Below are 13,145 nucleotides of genomic sequence, written 5' to 3'. Positions count from 1 at the left end.
TCCCCTTCCCCACTCCCTAATCCCTATTCCGGCCACCATCAACCAGATTCTCACTTCCCCAACCGTCAAACCACCCTAAAATCCACTCCCCCTGCATTAATCCTCACTTTCCCCTCTCTTTTCCCTCTATTTTTCCTCCACACGGTTGTACACCCACGCCACACGCCCGTGCTCGCCACCAACACACCCGTGCACCACCCTACAGTAGCTTTTGGTTTACTTTCTCAACCTAAATACTTTAGGAATTTGCTTTAGTATTTTCTATATTTGAATTGTTTAAACTACTAAATAGCATATGCTAGTTTTGGGATTCTTGCTTAACTGATGATACATCTTTGATTCCAGTAAATGCTTCTGAATAATCATATAAAATTTTCACCTCTCGCTTGATATAGTGAAATGTTAACACATCTTGGACCTACTATATCAATGCTCATACATTTTTAGGTACATTATGTCATCATCGAGAGGCAAGAAGGCCGTGGTCCCATCCTCAAAGAGACGTAGGGGACCGAGTTCTTCCTTAGTATGTGCTACAGCCGAAGTTCAGTACCCATTCCTTGAGTTTTCTTAACCTTTGCAGGAGGAGCTACTTCAGATACTATGCGCGCGACCCCTCACTACAGGTCGCTGCATCGACTGGGCTGCCGTGGAGCAAGTCCAGCTAGCTGATGCCATCCATGCCCTCCTTTCCACAGACCCATGAGAATGGTTCTTCGTTGTTACCGAACCCATTTATTTAGAGCTAACTTTAGAATTATGCTCTACTTTTCATTTACAGATGGTGATGACGAACAATGATGACCTCGGTACCATTCACTTTCGCTTAGGTGGTCTAGTTCACGCGATGAGTGTCCCAGAGTTTGGAGTTGCTCTGGGACTTTATACCGATGAGTTTATAGAGGAGGAGGACATGAATGCACTACCACGCAATATCCACATTTTGCCCTCCTCGTGTTGGAAAGCTTTGGCACCACTCTCTTCCACCTACGACCCCAGCTACTTGAAAGCCTCAGCTTTCGCCCCTTTTCTATGATATTTACATGCCATATTGGCACACACTTTGACCGGAAGGAGAGAAAGCACCGGCGTCGTCAACACCAACGACGCCTACTATTTATGGTACATGGCAAATGTACACGTGACTGACTTGGCATACTTCATTGCTTTCGCCATTCGCCATCAGACTGAGAGGCATTGGAAGGGGGTAATCTCTATCAGCCCCTACGTGACATGACTTGCCAGACACTTCGGCCTCCTCAACATCGTGGCCCAGTCATCAGCGCTTACATTGATAGGTCAGATGTCCCCACAGGGCATCACGACAATTGATCGCGTGATTCGTAACAAGTAATAAATATTTATAATAAAGATCAAACCTAGACTAACTATTATCACGACGAAAAAGCAAGCGCACCTATCGAACAATAGTATAGTAATGGCAAGATCGGGATATCGTACCCAAGGGAACCAAAAGTACTAGTAATAACTATCTTTTTATTATCTAGCCTAAGAATAAAAGGGTTTGTTTATTAAGCTAATTATTTAAACTAATTAACTAATTTAATTAAAGCAAAGAGAAAATTTGGAAAAAAACTTGAAGAAAAGCAACTGATAAAAACAACACTCAATGAGGAATCCACCTAGATTTCACTTGTTATCTGACTCTGAACCAGACGATTTATTCACTTGACTTGATCTGTGAGATTCCCTAACCTATGTTATTATCCCTTTTGAGACTAATAAGGTCTAACCTTCAGTTGAATTAATCAAAATTTCTTTCTTAATTAAACCCCTAGGGAAGCAGTAAATCACTTAATGGACTCCCATATTAGGTTTCACCCTAATCTGGCAAAACTCGTAACCCTATTTCTAGGTGTTCGATCAACTCCACTTAATTATGCCAAATCTACTCTTAGGCAGGGTCTATTCCTCCTCTGCATAAGCACATCAAATCATGAATTAATACCCGAAATATTAACTCAAGCATTAAGGACACATAGTTAAGAACAAATCGAGTATTTATCATACAGTTCAGATAATAATAACAAGATCCATCATAGGTTTTAACCCCCTTAGGTATCTAAGGGGTTTAGCTCATAATAAAATAAGAGTACTTCTCAAAAGTATAAAAATAACAAAACATGAAGAAAACTCTAAAAAACCCTGAAGGAATTCTGAGGGAGATCTTCAGTCTTGGAGTAGCTCTGGCTTTTGGGATGGATCGTCTGGCTTGCTTCAAGTAATTCCCGGCGTGTGGTTCTGTATTTTAGAAAAGTTCTGGAAGAGGCCCCTCTTTTAGGTCACACTTAGGGTGTTTATATAGGCTTTGGATTAGCTTTCTTCCTCCCTAAGTATCATTTTCCGTGTAAAATACAACTCTTAGAAAAAAGGGACACGCCCGTGTGCCACCATCGTGTGACTTGATTGCCAGGCCATGTTCGATCCGTTAAATTGCACACGGCCGTGTGGGTCAATGGCCAGGCCGTTTGAATCGTGAGAGCCTTAGTCGACACCCTCGAAGGACACGGGCGTGTGAGCAGCCCGTGTAGCAAGGCTTAGGCCATGTCATCTTCTCGATTTGGTTCGTTTTGTCCCCTTTTATGCTCGTTTTTGGCTCCTTTTGACTCTTGGTGTTCATTTGAGTACAAAACATGAAATAACCATATTAAGAGCACCAAAATCCACAAATCTAGTAATAAACATCCATAAATATGCTAAGTATTTGGGGTAAAACTATGTATAATTTGGCATTTTTCAAAAACCCCCACACTTAAGCATTTGCTTGTCCTCAAGCAAAATTCTCATTTACTGCTAGAATTCATTCCTTTCAATCGCATAAGCATTACTGGTAATATTACAAATTATTCCACGAAAAATCATACACTGAGAATTAAACTATAGGGGCATTAGAAGCCTCAAACAATCTAAATCGAATATTTTGATAATAAAATTATAGGTAATCTCCTTCCTTCAAGTAATTAACTTTAGTCCTAAATATACAAGAGATGACATACTCATTAAAGATTCACTCAAATCACTCAAAGTGTTTAAGGTTCAAGATTAAGCACTCGATTGTCTAACATGAAAAGTTATTACCATAGACTTGCATGAAAATCAAATCTCCACCACTTGTAAATGATATGATACACTAATCAAAAGGTCTTTGCATGGTTGTAATGGGGTTTTGGTTACAGGTATGGATACAAGCTGAAGAGACAAGGGTTAGAATCGAGATAATTTCAATATATTACCCCACTATTAAAAACTTAATTACTGAACCACAAAAAAATATCTAGAACTATTTTACATGAGTTCATGACAACTTTAGCTTGCTGAGAATTACAATAATAATATTGTTTTTTTAAAGAACAAATCAAGTCAATACAATATAGAAATCATACTTCATGATTCAGTAACAAAAAATGGTAAACATAGTGAGGTAACAATATTAAATTCAATCTCGATAAAAAGGGTCAAATTAAGTAAGAGGATTTCAACAATAATAGGTTAATGGGTTAATGATGAGGGTTAATCAATAAAAAGGGTTAGTAGGCTCAACGGGGTTCACTAATGGTTTAATTATGTGAGAAGATTTTGTATAGAGTAAGTGGGTTAAATCCTAAGTGCCTTTATCATCTCAGTATATCAAATCATACGTGTGATCTCGACATGTATAATCAAAGCAAGTTCTAGAATAACAGTTCAATGTTGACACACTCAAACCATAAAAGAAGTGAGCAAGAAAGAAAGCTATATGCTGAAAAGGCTCAAAAATCTCACCAAAAATTTGGGTTTTTGATGTCATTCCTGTATACTTAAGATTTCAAGATAATACCTCAATTTAGGAAAAATAGTCTAAAAGTTTTATTTCTCAAAATATCAACTTATCATGCTCGATTCTTTATGGTCCTATAATCAAATAATCATGTATAATTACCTTGGTCTAATTCATGACATATCAACAATAATTATAGATCAATCAGACTTCATTCTATTAATATTATGAGAAAATCACTTAAGCACAAGACCAAATTCAGGGATTTGAGAATAATGCAAAAAGTTAGGTTTCATGTTCACCCCTCCACTTAAGATGTACATTGCCCTCAATGTGCAAAGATAGATTATTCAAAATAAAGAAAATCATAAGAAGAAAGGAGGTGAAACTCCCTGTTATATGGATACGGAGCTTGATTCTGAGGCTGGAGTGTTTAGGGAAAGTAGTAGCTGCCATTGTTCTTGGCTCAATGAAGAAATTGGGGCGTTGAACATGGCACTCGTGAGGTATTGTTTCCTCATTTCATAAAATATTCCTAGCAATTTTGCTTGGAAGTCTGTAGAATCATGAAGAGCTTGTTAAGAGTTGGTGTGGAAGAGAGCGTAGTGGGATTACTTTTTAGAAATACTAGAAAATGAAAAAAAAAGTAAAATTTACTAATATAGATATGTCTTTCAAAATAAAATAATAAAATTGAAATGAAAATAGAAATTAAAAAAATAAAATAAGAATAAATAAAATAGAAAAAAATAAGAATAAAAAGATAGGAGGATTCAATGATCCTCGTCAGTGGGGCCCTCAGGTGGTGGCGCTGGAGTGGCGATGTGGAAGTGCTGGCACAGCTGCTGCATCATGGCCTTTATGTCGTCCATCTGTCTGTCACGTCGCTGATCTCGCTCGTGAATCATCTTGAACTGTGTAGTGCAATACTGCTCGAAGTGAGCGAGTCAGTCGGAAAGGTGCACCAATGAAGCAGTCGCATGAACTGGTCGCTCCCTAGGTGGCATGGTAGAAGGCTCCTCATGCTGTGGGGGGACATCATCAGGAATGTCCTTTAGATCCTCCTCGTCAATGGCATGAGTGAGACGGTACTTTGGAGGATCGGTCCCATGGTGGCGCTCAATCATCCTCATGTGTAACATAGTCGTGATGCCCTGTGGGGACATTTGACCTATCAGTGTAAGCGCTAATGACTGGGCCACGGTGTTGAGGAGGCCAAAGTGTCTGGCAAGGCGCGTCACGTAGGGGCCAATGGAGATCACTCCCTTCCTATGCTGCTCGGTCTGATGGCGAATGGCGAAAGTAATGAAGTATGCCAAATCAATCATGTGTGCATTCTCCATGCACCATAAATAGTAGGCGTTGTGGGTGTTGACGATGCCGGTGCTCTCTCTCCTTCTGGTCAAGGTGTGTGCCAATATGGCGTGAAGATATCGTAGGGAAGGGGTGAGAGCTGAGGCCTTCGAGCGGCTGGGGTCGTAGGTGGAAGAGAGTTGTGCCAAAGCCTTCCAACACAAGGAGGGAGAAATGTGGATATTGCATGGTAGTGCATTCATGTCTTCCTCCTCCATAAACTCATCAGTGTAAAGTCCCAGAGCAACTCCAAACTCTGGGACATTCATTGCGCAAACTAGACTGCCTAATCGAAAGTGAATTGTGCCTGGGTCATCATTATTCTTCATCACTACCTGTAAAATGAAAAGTAGAGCATAATTCTAAAGTTAGCTCTAAATAAGTAGGCTCGGTAATAGCAAAGAACCGTTCCCATGGGTCTGTGGACAGGAGAGCGCGGATAGCATTAGCTAGCTGGACTTGCTCTACAGCAGCCCAGTCAATGCAGCGACCTGTAGTGAGGGGTCGCGCGCGTAGTATCTTAAATAGGCCCTCCTGCGAAGCTTGCAGAAACTCAAGGAATGGGTGCCGAACTTTAGTTGTAGCACGTACCGAGGAAGAACTCGGTCCCCTGCGTCTCTTTGAGGATGGGACCTCGGCCTTTTTGCCTCTCGATGACGACATAATATTCCTAAAAATACATGAGCATTGATAGAATCCAAGATCAGTAGGTAAACAAGAGGCCTAAAATTAGTATATGCTATTTAGTAGCTTAAACAATTCAAATATAGAAAATTCTAATGCAAATTCCTAACTTGTCTAAAACATATTTGTAAGACTAATAATATCTATGTAAAGCATGTATAGTACTAATGTAGCAACACAAATCTGGAAAAAATAAGGTTGAGAAAGTGAACCAAAAGTGCTGTAGGGCGGTGCACGGGCGTGTTGATGGGGGATATAACCGTGTGGAGGAAAAATGGAGGGTATAGAGAGGGGAAAGTGGGGATTAATGCAAGGGGAGTGGATTTGAGGGTGGTTTGGGGGTTGGGGAAGTGGGAATCGGGGGAATGGTGGCTAGAAGGGTAAATTTCGGCTAGGATTTTGAAAAGGGGAAGAAGATGAACAGTGGTTTGCTTATATAGGGAAAGTGCACACGGCCTAGGGCCACACCCGTGTTCTTTAAGGGTGAGCCCGTGTTTCTGAATTTTGCAATTTAGGTTGTGCCGGCTACTATCCCATCACCCGTATGTCTTGGGCGTGTGTCGAACACGGCCATGTCGCACAGCTGTGTCTAGCTTTGTTAGCTTCTCCCACGCCCGTGTATTGTTGTACACAGTTGAATGGCATGGGCGTGTCACACACCCGTGTCGAAGAAACAGAATTGAGCCTTGTCCCTAGTAGGCCCGTGGTTTTTCATTCCTACGCCCGTGAGATCCTATCAAGTTCACCCACGGCCATGTCGCACGACCGTGGGGATTTATCGCACCCCTTGTTTTGGGGAAATCATGTCCTACTTCCACACGGCCGTATCTCACGACCGTGTCTCTTCTTTGTTTGGCCATGGCTTTAGGCACGCCTGTGTGCCTGGCTGTGTGTGCTGAAAAACTTTGCAGTTTAAAGATTAAGTTAATGATTCAAAGTGTTAGAAATAAAAAATAAAGAAATCGAAATATGTTAGTGCTCAGGTTGCCTCCCGAGAAGCCCTTATTTATAGTCTAAGCTCGACTTACCTCTCCGTTGAATGATCATGGTGGTTTGAGGAGTTCATACTCCTCATTCCTATTGTCAATCTTAAAATAAGGTTTTAATCGGGTGTTGTTTACCTTAAAAGTGCCAAACTTCGGATGACTCACCTCCACCGTACCGAATGGAAAAATACTGAGTACCGTAAGAGGGATTTCCTCATTTGGTGTGGTAGTGACAATGTGGGGATCTGCGGCATCTAGTAAGACTTTATCCCCAACCTTAAGTTGATTAGGAGAGGTATCGGGCTTGTTTTGGCGTAGTTTTGGTTTATCATGTGTTCTCGGTTTGTGTGCTCGCCATTCATCTAGCTCCTCTATTTGAAGCCTTCGTTCCTCATGGGTGTCTTTGTGCGCTACTTGATAATAGTGCACTGTCTCCGTTTTCTTGGTTCGAGGAGGTTTCTGCAGGAACGATTGAATATTAGTGTTGTCATCGACAAGTTTCATAGCATTATCTTGAGTCTTAGAGTTTTTGACTAAGTGGCGTGCTTGGAGTGTTACTGCGTCGTCTCCTGCACGAAGTGTTAGCTCTCCTGTGCCTACATTAATAATGGTTCTGGAAGTTGCTAAAAAGGGTCGTCCTAAAATTAAAGGTACCTCGTTATCCTCATCCATATCTAAGACAACAAAGTCTGCTGGGTAAATGAATTTATCAATTTTAACGAGAACATCTTCAATAATACCCTTAGGAAATCTAATTGTTTTGTTAGCCAATTGTATGCTCATCCTAGTCTGTTTGGGTTTACCGAGACCTAGTCGTTTAAACATTTTATATGTCATAACATTTATACTTGCCTCTAGATCAGCTAAAGCATTATTCATAGACAAACTACCAATTAAGCAAGGGATTGTAAAACTCCCTGGATCTTTCAATTTGTTAAGTAGCTTATTCTTTAGAATAGCTGAGCAGACTGCATTGACTTCCACATGTAATGTAGCGTCTAATTTTCTTTTATTGCTCAGAAGTTCCTTGAAGAATTTCGCTGAGTTGGGCATCTACGACAGAATTTCAATAAAGGGTAAGTTAATATGTAATTTCTTTAAGAGTTTGACAAACTTACCAAATTGTTCTTCTATTTTGTCTTTCGTCATCGCTTTAGGATATGGCACACGAGGTTCATAATTCGTACTTACCTGTTTAGGACCATTATCATTTACCTCTTCTTGACCTTTGTTCATCGCGTTGTCTTGCTGTAATTCTGGCTCCGGTGCAATCAGTCTTTCCTTATTTTGAGTACTAATTGCATTGAGGTGTTCCCTCGGATTAGGTTCAGTATTACTTGGTAAGCTACCTTGTGGTTGTTCGGAGATTAGTTTGGATAGCTGGCCTATCTGAGTTTCGAGTCCTTGGATCGATGCTTGTTGATTCTTTAGTGCTATCTCGGTATTTTGGAAACAGGTTTCTGACACCGAGATGAATTTTTAGAGCATCTCCTCAAGGTTCAGTTTCTTCTCTTGTTGATAAGGTGGCTATTGAAAACCCTGAGGATTTTGTGGCTTTTGATTCCCTTGACCACCCCAGGAGAAATTTGGGTGGTTCCTCCAACCTGTATTATAAGAATTACTGTATGGGTTATTTTGAGATCGAAAGTTATTGTTACCCATATAGTTGACTTGTTCTTCTTCAGTTGTAGGGTTGAAGGATTGGTATTCTGTATGCACACCTCCACCACTTGAGTCACACCTTATTACTGGATGTACCTGCGTAGAACCAAATAAACCGTTAATCTTTTTATTAAGAAGTTCTACCTGATTAGAGAGCATTGTGACCAAATCGATGTTATAAACGCCGGTTGTTTTCGTTGGCTTTGTCCTCATAACTTGCCACTGATAGTTATTCAATGACATCTCCTCTATAAACTCATAGGCATCTTCCGGTGTTTTATTGTTGATGGTTCTGCCAGCAGCTGTGTCAACCATTTGCCGAGTCGAGGGATTCAGACCATTGTGGAATGTTTGTACTTGAAGCCAAAGCGGTAACCCATGGTGAGGGCACCTTCTCAGTAAGTCCTTGTATCTCTCCCATGCATCATAAAGTGTTTCTAAATCCATCTGCACAAAAGAAGAGATATCATTATGTAATTTAGCCGTTTTAGCCGGTGAAAAATATTTTAGTAAAAATTTCTCAGACATTTGTTCCCAAGTAGTGATAGACCCTCGTGGTAACGGGTTCAACCACTATTTAGCTTTGTTCCTCAGTGAAAAAGGAAACAACCGAAGACGTATGGCATCATTAGAAACGCCATTGATTTTGAATGTATCGTAAAATTCCAGGAAATTTGCTAAGTGAGCGTTGGGATCTTCGTCCTGCAAACCATCAAACTGGACAAACTGCTGTATCATCTGAATAGTGTTAGGTTTTAATTCAAAAGTATTTGCAGCTACAGTAAGTCTAACTATACTAGATTTAGTTCCTGTTAAAGAAGGTTTAGCATAATCATACATAGTACGTGGAGCAGAATTTTGATTAGCTGCAATTGCTGGAGGTAGCTGATTGCCTTGGTTTTCAGCCATCTCGTCGGTTGGGGGTTGAGTATCGTCTTCTCGCTCGTTCTCCGTGTATCGTAAGCTGTGCCTTATTTCTCTTTGATTTTTGCAAATTGTACGATCGATTTCTTCGTCAAAAAGTAATAGTCCCGACGGGTTTCTTCTAGTCATAAACTATAAAATCTGCCAAGAGAGAGAAAAAGTAAATTAATAAATAATAAAATAAAATAAAATTGCAAGAAAAATAAATGGCTAAAGTAATAAAAATTTAGCGTTCCTAATATTTTGATTCCTCGGAAACAGAGCCAAAAACTTGATCGCATGATTCGTAACAAGTAATAAATATTTATAATGAAGATCAAACCTAGACTAACTATTATCACGACGAAAAGGCAAGCGCACCTATCGAACAATAGTATAGTAAAGGCAAGACCGGGATATTGTACCTAAGGGAACCAAAAGTACTAGTAATAACTATCTTTTTATTATCTAGCCTAAGAATAAAAGGGTTTGTTTGTTAAGCTAATTATTTAAACTAATTAACTAATTTAATTAAAGCAAATAGAAAATTTGGAAAAAGACTTGAAGAAAAGCAACTGATAAAAACGACACCCAAGGAGGAATCCACCTAGATTTCACTTGTTATCTGACTCTGAACCAGATGATTTATTCACTTGACTTGATCCGTAAGATTCCCTAACCTATGTTATTATCCCTTTCGAGACTAATAACGTCTAACCCTCAGTTGAATTAATCGAAATTTCTTTCTTAATTAAAACCCCTAGGGAAGCAGTAAATCACTCAATGGACTCCCATATTAGGTTTCACCCTAATCCGGCAAAATCTCGTAACCCTATTTTTAGGCGTTCAATCAACTCTGCTTAATTATGTCAAATCTACTCTTAGGCAGGGTCTATTCCTCCTCTGCATAAGCACAGCAAATCATGAATTAATACCCGGAATATTAACTCAAGCATTAAGAACACATAATTAAGAACAAATCGAGTATTTATCATATAGTTCAGATAATAATGACAAGATTCGTCATAGGTTTTATCTCCCTTAGATATATAAGGGGTTTAGCTCATAATAAAATAAGAGTACATCTAAAAAGTATAAAAATAACAAAACACGAAGAAAACTCAAAAAACCCCTGAAGGAATTCTGAGGGAGATCTTCAGTCTTGGAGTAGCTCCGACTTTTGGGATGGATCGTCTAGCTTCCTTCAAGTAATTCCCAGCGTGTAGTTCTGTATTCCAGAAAAGTTCTGGAAGAGGCCCCCCTTTTAGGTCACACTTAGGGTGTTTATATAGGCTTTGGATTAGCTTTCTTCCTCCCTAAATATCCTTTTCCGTGTAAAATACAACTCTTGGAAAAAAGGGACACACCTGTGAGCCACGACCGTGTGAGTGATTTCCAGGCTTTCTTCGATCTGTTAAATTGCACACGGCCGTGTGGGTCAATGGCCAGGCCGTGTGAATCGTGAGATCCTTGGTTGACACCCTCGAAGGACACGGGCGTGTGAGCAGCCCGTGTGGCAAGGCTTAGGCCATGTTATCTTCTTGATTTGGTCCGTTTTGTCCCCTTTTTTGCTCATTTTTGGCTCCTTTTGACTCTTGGTGTTCTTTTGAGTACAAAACATGAAATAACTAGATTAAGAGCACCAAAACCCACATATCTAGTAATAAACATCCATAAATATGCTAAGTATTTGGGGTAAAACTATGTATAATTTGGCGTTTATCAACTATGTTACACATGAGGATGATTGAGCGCCGACGTGGAACCGATCCTCCTCAGTACCGTCTCACTCATGCCATTGACGAGGAGGATCTTGAGGACATTCTTGATGATGTCCCCCCACAGCACAAGGAGCCTTCTACCACACCACCTAGGGAACGACTAGTTCATGCGGTTGCTTCATTGGCACACCTTTCCGACCGACTCGCTCACTTCGAGCAGTATTGCACTACCCAGTTCGAGATGATCCACGAGCGAGATCGGGGATGTGATAGAAAGATGGACGACATGCAGACCATGATGCAGCAGCTGTGCATCACTTCTGCATCGCTATTCCAGCGCCCCACCTAAGGGCCTCACTGACGAGGATCATTGAATCCTTTTATCTTTTTATTTTTATTTTCATTTCAATTTTATTATTTCCTTTTGAAAGACATATCTATATTAGTAAATTTTACTTTCTTAATTTTTTTTTGGTTTTCTAACAAGTAATCCCACTGCACTCTTTTCCACACCCACTCTTAATAAGCTCTTCATGATTCTACAAACTTTCAAGAAAAGTTGCTAGGAATATTTTACGGAATGAGGAAACAAATGGGAAACAATACCTCATGAGTGCCATGTTCAACAACCCAATTTCTTCATCTAGCCAAAAACAGTGGCAGCTACCACTTTCCCCAAACACTTCAGCCTTAAAATTAAGCTCCACATCCATATAACAGGGAATTTTACCTCTTTCCCTCTTATGATTTTCTTTATTTTGAATAGTCTATCTTTGTACATTGAGGGCAATGTACATCTTAAGTGTGGGGGGTTGAACATGAACATGATGCCTAACTTTTTGCATTATTCTCAAATCCCTGAATTAGATCTTGTGCTTAAGTGATTTTCTCATAATATTGATCAAATGAATTCTGAGTGATCTATAATTATGGTTGATATGTCATGAATTAGACCATGGTAATTATGCATGATTATTTGATTATAAGACATTAGAGAATCGAGCATGATAAGTTAATAGTTTGAGAACTAAAATTTTTAGATTATTTTCCTAAATTGAGGTTTTATCTTGAAATCTTAAGTATACAGGAATGACATCATAAACCCAAATTTTTGGTGAGATTTTTGAGCCTTTTCAGCATATAGCTTTCTTTCTTGCTTACTTCTTTTGTGGTTTGAGTGTGTCAACATTGAACTGTTATTCTAGAACTTGCTTCGATTATACATGTCGAGATCACACGTATGATTTGATATACTGAGATGATAAAAGCACTTAGGATTTAACCCAGTTACTCCATAAAAAGCCTTCCCACATAACTAAACCCTTAGTGAACCCCCTTTAAGCCTACTAACCTTTTTTATTGATTAACCCTCATCATTAACCCATTTTTGTTGAAATCCTCTTACTTAATTTACCTTTTTTTTTATCGAGATTAAATTTAATATTGTTACCTCACTATGTTCACCATTTTTTGTTACTGAATCATGAAGTATGATTTCTATATTGTAAATACTTGATTTGTTATTAAAAAAAAGAGCTCATGTAATATAGTTCTAGACATGTGTTTGTGATTCAGTAATTAAGTTTTTGATAGTGGGGTAATATATTGAAATTATCTCGGTTCTAACCTTTGTCTCTTCAGCTTGTATCCATATCTGTAACCTAAACCTCGTTACAACCATCCAAACACCTTTTGATTTGTGTATCATATCATTTACAAGTGGTGAAGATTTGATTTTCATGCAAGCCTATGGTAATAACTTCTCATGTTAGACAATCGAGTGCTTAATCTTGAACCTTAAACACTTTGAGTAATTTGAGTGAATCTTTAGTGAGAATGTCATCTCTTGTATATTTAGGACTAAAGTTAATTACTTAGAGGAAGGAGATTACCTATGATTTTATTATCAAAATATTCAATTTAGATTGTTTGAGGCTTTTAATGCCCCTATAGTTGAATTCTCACTGTATGATTTTCCGTGAAATAATTTGTAACATTATTAGTAATAATTATGTGATTGAAAGGAATGAATTCTAGCAGTAAATGAGAGTTTTGCTT

At 39.1% G+C, this 13,145-nt stretch overlaps 1 non-coding gene across 1 annotated transcript; it reads left to right on the top strand.

Moving 5' to 3' along the window:
- Positions 1 to 8,836: 8,836 nt before the first annotated feature.
- On the top strand, positions 8,837 to 8,942 carry LOC121208916 (small nucleolar RNA R71). The gene has a single exon (XR_005904037.1). It is a non-coding gene; the product is annotated as a small nucleolar RNA R71 (small nucleolar RNA).
- The last annotated feature ends 4,203 nt before the right edge of the window (positions 8,943 to 13,145 follow it).

The sequence above is a fragment of the Gossypium hirsutum genome, chromosome A10 (genome assembly GCF_007990345.1).
Source record: "Gossypium hirsutum isolate 1008001.06 chromosome A10, Gossypium_hirsutum_v2.1, whole genome shotgun sequence".
Classification (NCBI taxonomy): Eukaryota; Viridiplantae; Streptophyta; class Magnoliopsida; order Malvales; family Malvaceae; genus Gossypium; species Gossypium hirsutum.
The sequence above is the reverse complement of the archived record's forward strand: the minus strand, read 5'-3'. Positions and strand labels throughout refer to the sequence as shown.